The sequence below is a fragment of the Myotis lucifugus genome, unplaced genomic scaffold, assembly GCF_000147115.1.
Source record: "Myotis lucifugus unplaced genomic scaffold, Myoluc2.0 scaffold_446, whole genome shotgun sequence".
Classification (NCBI taxonomy): domain Eukaryota; kingdom Metazoa; phylum Chordata; class Mammalia; order Chiroptera; family Vespertilionidae; genus Myotis; species Myotis lucifugus.
In genome coordinates this window covers 603,371-614,568 of record NW_005871494.1, presented here as the reverse complement: position 1 = coordinate 614,568, position 11,198 = coordinate 603,371, and the positions used below count along the sequence as shown (strand labels likewise).

The window sequence follows — 11,198 nt, the reverse complement described above, 5'->3', positions numbered from 1 at the left end:
AGCCAGGTGTCCGCCCGCTCCCAACACCTCCTGATTTTATTGTGCTTCTACTGTTTTGTTTGGGAATGGGCTGTGGACCCCCGGTGCCGGGAGAGGCAGCTCAGTGAGAGGCAGAGCCTCAGCTCCCACCCGCCAGCACTTGCTGGGCCCGGCAGCCTTTCGTCCCCTGTGAACGAGGAGGGGACATCTCTCTAAGCAGCGGTTCTCAACCTGTGGGTCACGACCCCTTTGGCGGTCGAACGACCCTTTCACAGGGGTCTCCTAAGACCATCCTGTATATCAGATATTTACATTACGATTCATAACAGTAGCAACATTACAGTTATGAAGTAGCCATGAAGTAGCAACGAAAATAATTTTATGGTTGGGTCACAACATGAGGAACTGTATTTAAAGGGCCAGAAGGTTGAAGGGGCCCTGACAGCAGCAACGTGGGCCCTCTGGACGGTCAGGTCCCCTCTGAGGACCCGACGAGGGCCACATACTCCTTCCCAGAGAGGTGCACACGCGTGAGCACACGCACACGCAGGCACACGCAGGCACACGCATGGTGACACTATGTCAAGAGGCCCTGTGGTAGGGGATAAAGAAGAGCCGCACAAAGAGAAAGGAGACGAACCGCAGAGATGCCGTCCAATCAACATCACAGAAGTCCGTCTACAGAAGTCTGTCTACACGCTTACTTTGCAAACTTGAGGGGCTGGTGACAGGCACACCCCTCAGAGAATGGCACAGGCGGGCGGGAGGGAGTGCCCACCGTTGCCTCCTCTTTGGCTTGAGCAATGAGCACCTGGGAATTTGGACTGCAAGTGACCCAGATTTAGAGAGCACACCCCAAACCTCAGGATGCCAAGCTCCTCTTCTCCCGATGATTCGGGCCCTCAAGAAAACCTACACGGTCCGGCCGGCGTGGCTCAGTGGTTGAGCGTCAACCCATGAACCAGGAGGTCAGGGCTGGATTCCCGGTCAGGGCACATCCCGGGCTGCGGGCTCGGTCCCCAGTAAGGGGCGTGCAGGAGGCAGCTGACTAATGATTCTCTCTCATCATTGATGTTTCTCTCTCTCCCTTCCTCTGTCTGAAATCAATAAAAACATTAAACAAAATAAAAGAAAAAGAAAACCTGCACATCCATGCATCCTGGGCTGGAGGGACCCTGGCCGCAGAGAGACAGGTTCATTGCCGGCTGGGCTGACTGCCTGCAGGGAGGGCGGTCCAAGTTCATTTCCCATCACATCCTTCGGGGATGGGAGCCCAAGAGCTGGCGGCTGCTGTGTGGTATGTCAAGGCACCTGCTCTGTGTCACAGAGCGTCTGCTGGGACACAGCCTCTGGAAGGTTCTGGGGCCAGGACCGGGCCTCTGGGCCCCAGCCACTGTGCTACTGCACAGCTCTGCCGTCTGCCTGAGGGGGTCAGAGGGCCTCTGCCACGTGCCTTCACGTTGGGGTCATCAAAAGCCTCTATCTCACCAGGTGGCCGGGCTCCTGCTGGGCACAGGGCCTGGGCACAGCGTGTGGAGTGAGCCAGCCCTGTCAGCAGCCTGGGCGATGCCTGCCCCGGGGCTCAGCACCCAGGGTCCCGCCACACCCCCAGGGCCCGGGAAGGGGCTGCTCCCTGCCCGGCGAGGCTGAGCACTCTGCACAAACTGCTCCTGACTCTCACAGCAGCTCGGGGTGCCCAGATTCCAGGGCAGGTGGTCAGGCCTGCCCACCTTTCCCTGCCACTCCCTCAGGACCACCCGACCCTGAGACCCTGAGTGCTGGCTCCGTGGGTGGGAGCGGACAGAGCTATGGGTGCTCAGGGCCATCTAAGTTTCTGTGGGCTTTGCTGGAACCCGGAGCCCCTGAGAGGCTCAGCTGCAGGGCTGGGCCACCCTGAACTGGCTCAGGGAAGGCGGCCAGCCCCAGCTGCAGGCAGCTGTTTCAAGGGAGGTCCTTGCATGAGCTTTATGGAGTCGTCCATTACTGCTGATGGCCCGGGAAAGGTGCTCCTGGCAGGGCCCGTGGGCCACAGGAAGGGCCTGGCAGAAGGGGCCCCAAGGCACTGGCCCGGCAATAAGGGCCATGCTGGGCTGGGGCCCAGAGGCCAGCTTCCACCGAGGACATGGTGGCTGCCTGGCGTGTCCTGGCCTCTTCCCTCCAGGCGAAGAGTGGGACGGGGCTTTCAGGGGTTGGTGAGAGTCGGGTTGGCACAGCACTCGGCGACAGGGAGAGCTGGCCGTTTCAGTCACTGCCTGACATTTGGCTGAATTCCTCGTGGTGCTCAGTGCTGCTGGCCAACGGGGCTGGGACAGGGTAAGGCAGGACCACGTCGTTATCACAAATAGAGGCCTTTCCAAAGTCTAGGGGTCACTCCTCTGCCACCTCCCCATGTGGGCAGGGCATGTTGGTAACCGGCGCGGTACGGGAACTCTGGTTATGCCCACGGGAGCTGGGTCAGGAGCTGGGAGATGGCACGCAAGGTCAGCTCGTCTCTGCCCATGGTGTCTGGGCCCCAGTGGGAGGCCTAGAGGCTGGGGCTAGACCGTCTGAGCGGCCATTCTCTAAACCTGACAATCGATGTGGGCGTCCCACAGTGTGGCGGCTGGAGGAGCCTGCAGAGCCCGAGGAAGCGGGTGTGGTCGATGACCTCCCCTTGGCCCGCACACAGCAGCCCTGGGCCCCGTGCTCCGTGGATGTCCCGCTGGCCCTTACCCGCACAGGGAGGCCCCGTCCAGCACCGCCGCCCGCCTCCTTGAGGCTCCCGGAGGCCCGGCGCCCACACTCGCTCCTGCAGCTCTTTCGCTAACGGGCCTCTGCACCAGCCGCTCAGGTGAGGGTGGACTGGCCAGGAGAGCGGGTCTCTGGGCCAGGGTCCTCCTCCCGCCTGGCCTCCGGGTCTCACGGACAGCCAGGGAGAGCATGCATGCAGAGCCAGCATTGCAAACACGCACGTAACATGCTGAGACCATGAAAGAACCACGTAAGTATAAGATGTGCTGTATTATGAGAATGTGCGGGGCTCGGCCTCTCCCCCAAGAGAGAAGTTTCGGGCTCACTGTCTGAAAATGGGGTGACTGGCTATTTCTCAGGAGTCACTTAGATTGATTTATTACTACCGAGTTTTAAAAATACCCATATATAGAATACAATGTAATAGTTTATTTCTTTAATTTGCAAAATGATAAAATTTTGCTTAATTTATTTCATTTCTTTAGAAATGGAAAAATAAAAAATTAATTGATTTGATAAATTTAATTTAACCTCCTTCAGGGACAGCAGAGCAGGGAGTAGATGGCAGTTATGAAGCCGGAAATATCGTCAGCTTGGTCACTCCCACAGACGCGGGCCCTCGTGCCCCTGGCAGCATCAGCAGGGACCGGCGTGTGGGAGGCCCAGTGAGCACAGGCTGCTCACCCCACACCTGCAGGCCCCTGGGCCTCGCGTCCCCAGGAGGCGAAGCCGCTGTCACACCCCCAGGTAGCAGGCACGCACAGAAAGTGAGCTACTGGAACCGGACCAGGGTCCGACTCAGGGGCAGGGGTCCAGGCTCCAGGCTCCAGGCTCCAGGCTGCTTTGTTCCCTGGAGGAGAGTGGGAACATCCCTGGGCCGTCTTCCAGCGGAGCCTCGTGTGTGGCTCTTGCGCTGGTCTCTCTGGAGGAGAGAATTCCCTAAGCCCTGCTATCCTCAGCCTCAGGTCCCAGCGGCTCCGGGCTGCCCGGGCTCCCTCCAGCGCATGCTCCTTGGTCAGCCAGCATGCGGCTGTGGAGCGGGTCTGTGGGGGCCGCCCAAACCCAGCAGGCGCTTGGCCAGAATGTCCCTGGGACGTGGCCGTGGTCGGGGGAGCAGATGCGCTCCCCACAGAGATCCGGAGGAGCAGCCCCTTAGCGGAGGAGAAGACAGCCCTTGGACATCAAGCCAGACGCAAGCTTTTCATGCCGCTGTCTTCTAAGTGGCTTCGTCCTGCCCGAGTGCTTCTTCGGAGATGCTATTTGCATTTTAGGGGCGATTCACGCACTCTCACCTTTGCCATGAAGAGGAGAAACACTGGGAGCGCAGACATCTGAACCCGCACTCAGTGTCGGGGACACTCACCTGCAAATGGCAGGGGTTTTCCTCTTTCCCTGCCACTGAGCCGGCTCGGCTGCCAGCCCGCCCACCCACTGGGACACGCCCCAGGGCAGGCGGCCAGGCTCTCCCGTGGGTCCAGCTGAGGACAGACAGTTCCCCCCACAAGAGGTCCCCACCCAGAGGACAGGGGAGCAGAGGGGTGAAAGGGTCCTGCGGTGCCTCGCTGAGGCTGGCGCCAGTGAGGTGGGTGCTGCGTGTGGAGGCGGGAGCGCTGCGGGCTCCTGGCAGAGGCCGAGACCCTCTCCCTCCCAGCCGCCTCCCGGCTGCCTGCGCGGCCTCACAGGAAAGAGACCCCTGCTAGTCCCAGCACTCGGTGTTGTGTGTTTTTGTTTTATTTTCTTTTAAGTCTGGAACGCTTCACGAATTTGCATGTCATCCTTGCGCAGGAGCCATGCTAATCTCTGGGTGGTTCCGGTTTTAGTACATGGGCTGCCGAAGTGAGCACCGGTGTTGCGTTTTGGCCTCCCATTGGACAGCCACTAACAAACAGGGGTGGGGAGGGGCCCAGGAGCAGGCCACCTGCCCTGCGACACTCAGAGCCATCATGTCCTCAGCTCAGAAGCCTGGTCCTTGCCCAGCAACCAGGACCCCAGGGTCACCCTGACTTCCTGTCCCCCAGCCCCAGGGCACTGGCCCAGGCATTCTGTGCCTCTGAGGCCACACCCATCTCAGTGGCTCCTCCATGCAGGACAGGCAGGGGGCACGCGCAGACCCTGTGCTTACTGGTGCTCTCGCCGCCCTGCTCGACGCCAGGCTGGCTCTGCACAAACCTTCCTCAGGTCAGTGCTCCAGTTGCTCCGTCCTCAGACCCTGGGCTGCTCTGCTGTGCGCCAGGTCCTGACCCGGCAGGGATCCCGGTCCATTCTACATCCCCACCTCTGACAGGTTATCATGGTCACTTCTAAATGCGCGGGAAGGTTGATGCAGTGGTGCAGTGCCCACGCGTGTTCCGCCTGGAGAGTTCGCGGTTCCCTCTGCAGCTCCTCCATCCATCTCTACCTCCCTGAGTCGGCAGGAGGCTTACCAAGGAGACGTCAGCGTCACCCATCCCCTGGACTTCCATATATGTCTGGAGTTCCTTTTGGGGTCAGGCTTACATCCAGTAAAAGGTGCAGGTCTTAGCAGCACCGTTCGATGATCCCACCGTGTAATCCAAACCCCATCGAGATACAGCATATTCGTATCTCCCTGAGTTTCCTCGGGCCTCTTCCCAGTCAGCCCGCCCACCGCAAAGGCAGCGCTGTCTGGTTGTTTCACGTGCCTCTTCTAGTACGTCTCACAGAAGGGGCCGTGGAGCACACGCTGTCTGGGCAGGGCCATCTCATCCACAGCGTTTGGGGATTTCCTCGTGTGGCTCTGCGGTGCCAGCAGTCGGCTCCTCTGCGTTGCTGAATTGTGTTCCATTGACGGACAGGCCGCAGTGCTCCCGCCGGTGGACGCGGGGCTCTGCTGGTCCCGGCGATAATGCCCGCACGCAGAGCTGCCGTGTGCCTTCCTGCGGTGTCCTGGGCGGATGCAGCCTCCACATGGGACTGCGGGTTGCACGGCGTGTCTGTGGCCGGACCTTTGCCTGCTCCCCTGCTCACAGCCGCTCAGGAGAAGGGCAGGGCCAGCTCTCAAATTTGGGCTGCTGTGCCCCTCGGGGACTGTGTGCAGGGGCCCGACAGTCCAGCACTGGCGCTTCTTTGGGGCATTACCTCCTCGGCAGCCCAGTTCCGAGCAGGACTGTGTGAGGGTTTCCATTGGAGGTGGTCCTGGCGGCACTGGCAAGGCAGGGAGAGCTCTCCCCACGGGAGACCCCGGGACTCCGCCACCAGGGACTCAGGGGCATGTGACCCCTCTGGGAGTGAGGGTCCTGGGAGTGGAGTGTTTACCCTTTGACCTCCCTGTTGCCCCTCCATGGTCTGAGCTCGGTCCCCAAGCACATGCAGGGACTCAGCCCTCAGACCTGCCCCAGGACGGCTGCGGAGCCGGGGCAGCCGCAGGCAGGGGCAGGCACTGCCAGGTCCCGCCACGAGTTCCAGGACTCAGAGCGCCCAGGGCACCAGGCCGTGCTGCGTATGGAGCAGCCTCCCCGGACCACCTGCAGGCGCACAGCGCGAGCCCTTTCCCCTCTGCTCGGGTGGCGCAGGCACACACCCCACAGCGCTGGGTCACGTCTTGTTGCCATGGGCTGTTTATGAGGCTCCCCTCAGCGGCAACAGGACCCCAAGACTCAGCACAGCCTACACTCATGGATGCTCTACCCCCCTGCAGGGACTCAGGCAGCCTGACCCTGAGACAGACGCTGCCCATGAAGCCCAGGATGCTGCCCCAGGCTGGTCACAGGGGGGTGGCTCGGACTCAGCGTGGGGCTCCATGCCCCCCTTGTCCGCCCAGCCAGGCCTGCAGGCTGTTGGGTAAACTCCCCCAAGTCGGCTGTAGGAAGGTTAGGCTGCTGGGCTGGAGACGAGGCGAGGACAAGGTGTGTTGGCCGCCAGAGGAGTTTTGCCAGCTTAGTTGGTCTGCACCTCAGCTGAGCAGGGCTCTGTGAGGAGGCCCTGCCTCCAGGTCACAGGTGCATCAGGCCCACACTGTCTCTCCCCGCCCCCCGAGGCGCCCCCCCCCCCGACTGTCTGCGGGGAATCAGCACAGAACTGGGCTCGTCCCTCCAGACCCTTATCCTGTTTGCTTGAGGCTGAGAACCTCCTCTGATCGCTGCAGGGGTCCGACTGGCACACGGGCCCCTCGGTGACTGATAAGCTATAGGAAGTAGACCTGACATTGAAACCCTTAGTTGATAGCATGTGCCCACATGGACTAATAAATGTAGCTCAGAGCCCTTTGGTTTTTAACTCTGGAAACTTCACTCACTCAGCACAGGTCCTGTGGCCTCAGGTGAGGGCGAGGTCAGGGTGTGTCCGCCAGCATGGCCAGCTCTCATCCACACCAGGAGCTCAGTGGCGACCACAGCAAAAGGCTGTCTTGCTCACGTCTCAGTCCTCTGAGGTGGGCTGAGGGCTGGCAAGGGTCCCTGCCGCACAGTCACCAGAGACCTGTGCTCCTTCCGTCACGGCTCTGCCGCCTTTGAGGGCCTTGGCGTTCTCGGCCAGAGTCTCCGAATCCCAGAGGCAGAGGCGGGTGGAGGAGGGTAGAGGGCCCTGTGGAGGTGTAAGGTTTGAACGGGTAGCTTTGCCCATGTTCCGTTTGCCAGCGTGACCCCGGGGCCCACAGGACCGCTGAGGAGGCTGGGAGTGAGTTAGCAGTGTGCCCAGGACAGGGGAGCTGAGGGACACGTGGCGCCTCGGCCTCCACGGAAGAGGGAGACGGTGCGAGAGGCATGTCCGGTGGCAAGATCTGCCCATAGAGATGGCAGCACTCACTGTGTGTGCCTGTGACACGAACAGCCGTGTTTTTGATTTCTAAGTCACGATACATAATTGGGCTAACATTTTTTAAATATAGAAATTCTCATAAAACTCTGAAATTAAACCATGCTTGGTTTTATATGTAAAATATTTCCCCCCAAGTGGTATCTGCAGCCCATGGCCGCCTGGACAGTTTCCTGCGGATTTGGGAGAGCTGCCCAGTGACGCCATCAGCGTGGGACCCGCGGGCGGCCAGCTGGCAGGGCCTGGGCCGCGTCCTGTGCCCCTAGGCGGGAAGAGCTGTGGGAAGAGCTGCGGGAAGCCAGGACTCTGCACCTAGAGGACACGGGACACGAATAAAGGGAGCTTTTACATGCGATGTCGGCTAGTGCAGCTCACAGAAAACATGGCTAGAATTCATCTTTAATGAGAACATGAAATTGTGTTGTTAGGTCTGTCACTGGAACTCTGAGGCGAGTTCCTGTCCCTGTAACAGGCGCACAGAGGAGGGACCCGGGAGAGGTGAGGTGGGGGAGGAAGGGCCTGGCAGGCGGAGGCAGCGTGTGGCTGGGCTACCGAGGGTGAGAGCAAGTTCTGATGAAACCCGGGGTCCGGGCAGAGAGACCCCCAGGGGCTCCCGTCCTCACCTTGCCTCCCCTAGGGAAGAAGAGTTCAGCTTCTGTTACACCGGAAACATTTAAACCCAAGGCTCTCCCTTGCTTTATGGAGCTTCTGGGGGAGCTGTCATTACTTTATGCAACTCACAAAAAGTGAAATGTGAGCAGAATAAGGGCTGTCTGCATACAGGGAAGCATTTTTGAGGGAATGAAATGTCAGCAATTTCAGGTTAAACTACTTTGCTTAATAATGACAGGAATTACAGGGAAATCTTAGAGGTGCACATTTCCTAGCAGCTCTTGAAGACTCCGTCTTTCAGAGGCACCGGCAGCCCTCCTGGGACATGCGTGCGGAGCCCCTGGCCTGCTCTCTGGCCTCAGGATCCTGCTGGAACGCACTTGCCTTGACAGCTGGCATCCGGTCATACAGGGTTTTGAAAATCCGGGTCATTTCCATTTGAGGCTGACGCTTGTGCTTAGTCAGAAATCGGGTTCTTGACTCACTGGTCCTTGGGTTGCTGGTGTTAGAGCAGCCAGGGTGCGGGTTTTGCTTGGGTGGTGATTGCCCCTGTGTTTCGGTGACTCGCTCTCTCTCCGGGTGCCCCAGGGACCACCGGGTCAGGAATGGAAGGGCCACACCCAGGCCACGCAGGCAGCTTGCCCACGTTCGCACCGTGGCACTGTAATGGTTATTTATCCTTCCTGCACTCAAATGCCGCGGTGCCATTTGAGAAGAGACTAAAAGCCGTGTCTCCTGTTCCTACTTCCATGTGAGCTAATGGCTGGACTAAGAGAGAGAGAACGAAAGCAAAGCAACAGCAGAGCACACAGACGTGGAACCGTAAATATTTCTGTTGCCATGGAGTCCGTCAGGAACAAGATCTTGTTTACACTGAAGCACACTCGTTTTTACGGACATACAATCGTTTTATGTTGTCAACAAGCACTGACTCTGAAGAGCCAAAATATTTCTGGAGACACAGGTTCTGGATGAACATGGCCGGTCGGTGACATCGAGGTGCCATGAGCCGACTCCCCGGCTGTCCTGGGTCAGGAGCAGGGAGAGGGTGCTTGGGTGCTGAGTGACCCTTCTGGCTGGGGAATGAGCAGAAGTGCTATTGATCTATTGATGGGTAATGGCAGCCTCTTTATTGTCCGCAATTACCCCGAGGCAATGACGGCAGGCCTGCCCACAGGCCACCAGGGTCAGGTAACCCTGCAGCATGCATTCATTTGGAATCAGCCCAGATCTGGGTAATGAGTGTTTTGTTTGTTTCCCAAAGCAGCCGTCTTTGTGCTTACAAAATAAAAGTAACGCACAACTCTTGTACCTGCAGGCCCGGCAGGTGCTGGGAAGAGGCCGCCTGACATCAATCCGGACTCTGGCCTCACAGGCCCTTCCCCGGGCCTGCTCTGCAGAGCTCTTTGCCAACATCAGGCCTCTGAGCCGCCATGAGGTGTCTGACCCCTGCAGCGTTGCTGGCTCCTTGTGCTCAGGGTGCAGCCAGCTGCCTCCCCGTGCCCCTGAGCAGCGAGCCAAGCCGTTCAGGTCCAGGGCACCCTGCGCACCAGGGTGGAGCAATTTGACCGACATGGGGAGGGGGTGCCTTTTTTTTGTAAACACACTTGTCTTCTTGCTTTTTTGACTCATCAACAGAGAAAAACAGATGTTTTCCAGATTCAAGCCTTAAGAAGCTACCACGATACACTGAGGGCAGTAGCTGTTTGACGCCCTGCATTTAGAAATAATGTGGTTAATGTTTCCTCCAGGGAACCAGTAAGTTGTTTAAAAGCCAAGCTTAGTGTTTCAAGTGACTGAAGTGACCACAATGTGAAATCCCCCGGGCACTTGTCCCGAAACCCCATCTCCTCCGGTTACAGAGCAGATCCTGTCCCTTGTCACCTCGTGGGCCAGAGGGCGCCCATGCACAGCCCTCCCTAGTGAGGGCATTGCCATACCTCTGCCTGGTCCTCACAGAGCCCCGAGAGCGGGTTTGTGCTGTCGCAGTGCTCCCCACCTTCACGCCCCCCACCGCCGGAGCTGAGGAGACCTGGGGAGGGAGTCGTGCCCCAGGTCACACAGCGTGGACTCAGGAGGCAGAGCTGGCCTCCACGCGTTCACACGCCTTCTTCTTGCTAGTGTTTAGTGAGTGGCCACAGCAGCTCTTTCAATAGAAGTCTTACGTAAGGAAACGTCTATTCCAGGGAAAGGAAGCCTTACGCAATAAGGTGCCTGCTTCCTGGAGGCATTTGGCCCCAGCTCCTCCCCTCCCCTGGCCCTGTGGAGAGGCACTGAGCCTTCAGGCGGCTGTGGCCAAAGCACGCGTGGGCCTGTACCGAGTCTCCCCTGCCTCTGGGTGGCGGTAAATCTGTCGTTTTTGTAAGTGGCAGGAAGCAGTTGGCTTGCCTGCGACTCTCCTGTGTCTGCGGTTGAAATCAGATGCAGGACTGAGGCAGAGAGAAGGTTTGGATGTCAGGCCGTATCTCTTCTCTCTGCTGCTCCCGGAAGCTTAAAGGACAACCTGTATTTCTCAGAGGCTTACGATGCTTCCCAGGAGGACAAGAGTCAACGCCAAAGCCCTTACCTGGTGTGTAAGCAGGGAGCCCAGTTTTCTTAATTTTTGTCCATGTCAACACGCAAGGTCTCAGGCCCATGCATTGCATCCAACAAACGCTGAGTGCCTACTGCATGCCAGGACCAGGCAGACACGGGGGCGACAGCTAGCTGTCACTCACATGGACTCATCAGCGCCCTCCCTAGTGGACCATAGATTCTGTGGAGAGGCTATCCTTAGAGAAACAATATCATCAACAACAAATATTATAATTTAACAAGTACAATGGACCTTTGAACAGCATGGGTTTGAACTGCTGGGTCCACACAGATATTTTTCAATAAAAACCTGTATTATTTTCAATCCGAGGCTGGGAATCTGGGGCTGCAGAGGGCCTGCTGTGCGCATTGATCTATGCCATTTTATATGGGGCCCTTGAACATCTTTGAATTTTGGTATCAGTAGGATGGGGACTGGGGGTGGGACAGGAACCAATCGCCTGTGGTTACCCAGGTACATGTGTAGTTAAGTGTTTAGGGAGTCAAAAGCTATACGTGGATTTTGGCTGCAG

General features: G+C 58.4%; 1 non-coding gene across 1 annotated transcript; it reads right to left on the bottom strand.

The window, feature by feature from the left end:
* Positions 1 to 4,449: 4,449 nt before the first annotated feature.
* Positions 4,450 to 4,553, bottom strand: LOC111823289. The gene has a single exon (XR_002826315.1). It is a non-coding gene; the product is annotated as a U6 spliceosomal RNA (small nuclear RNA).
* Positions 4,554 to 11,198: the final 6,645 nt, after the last annotated feature.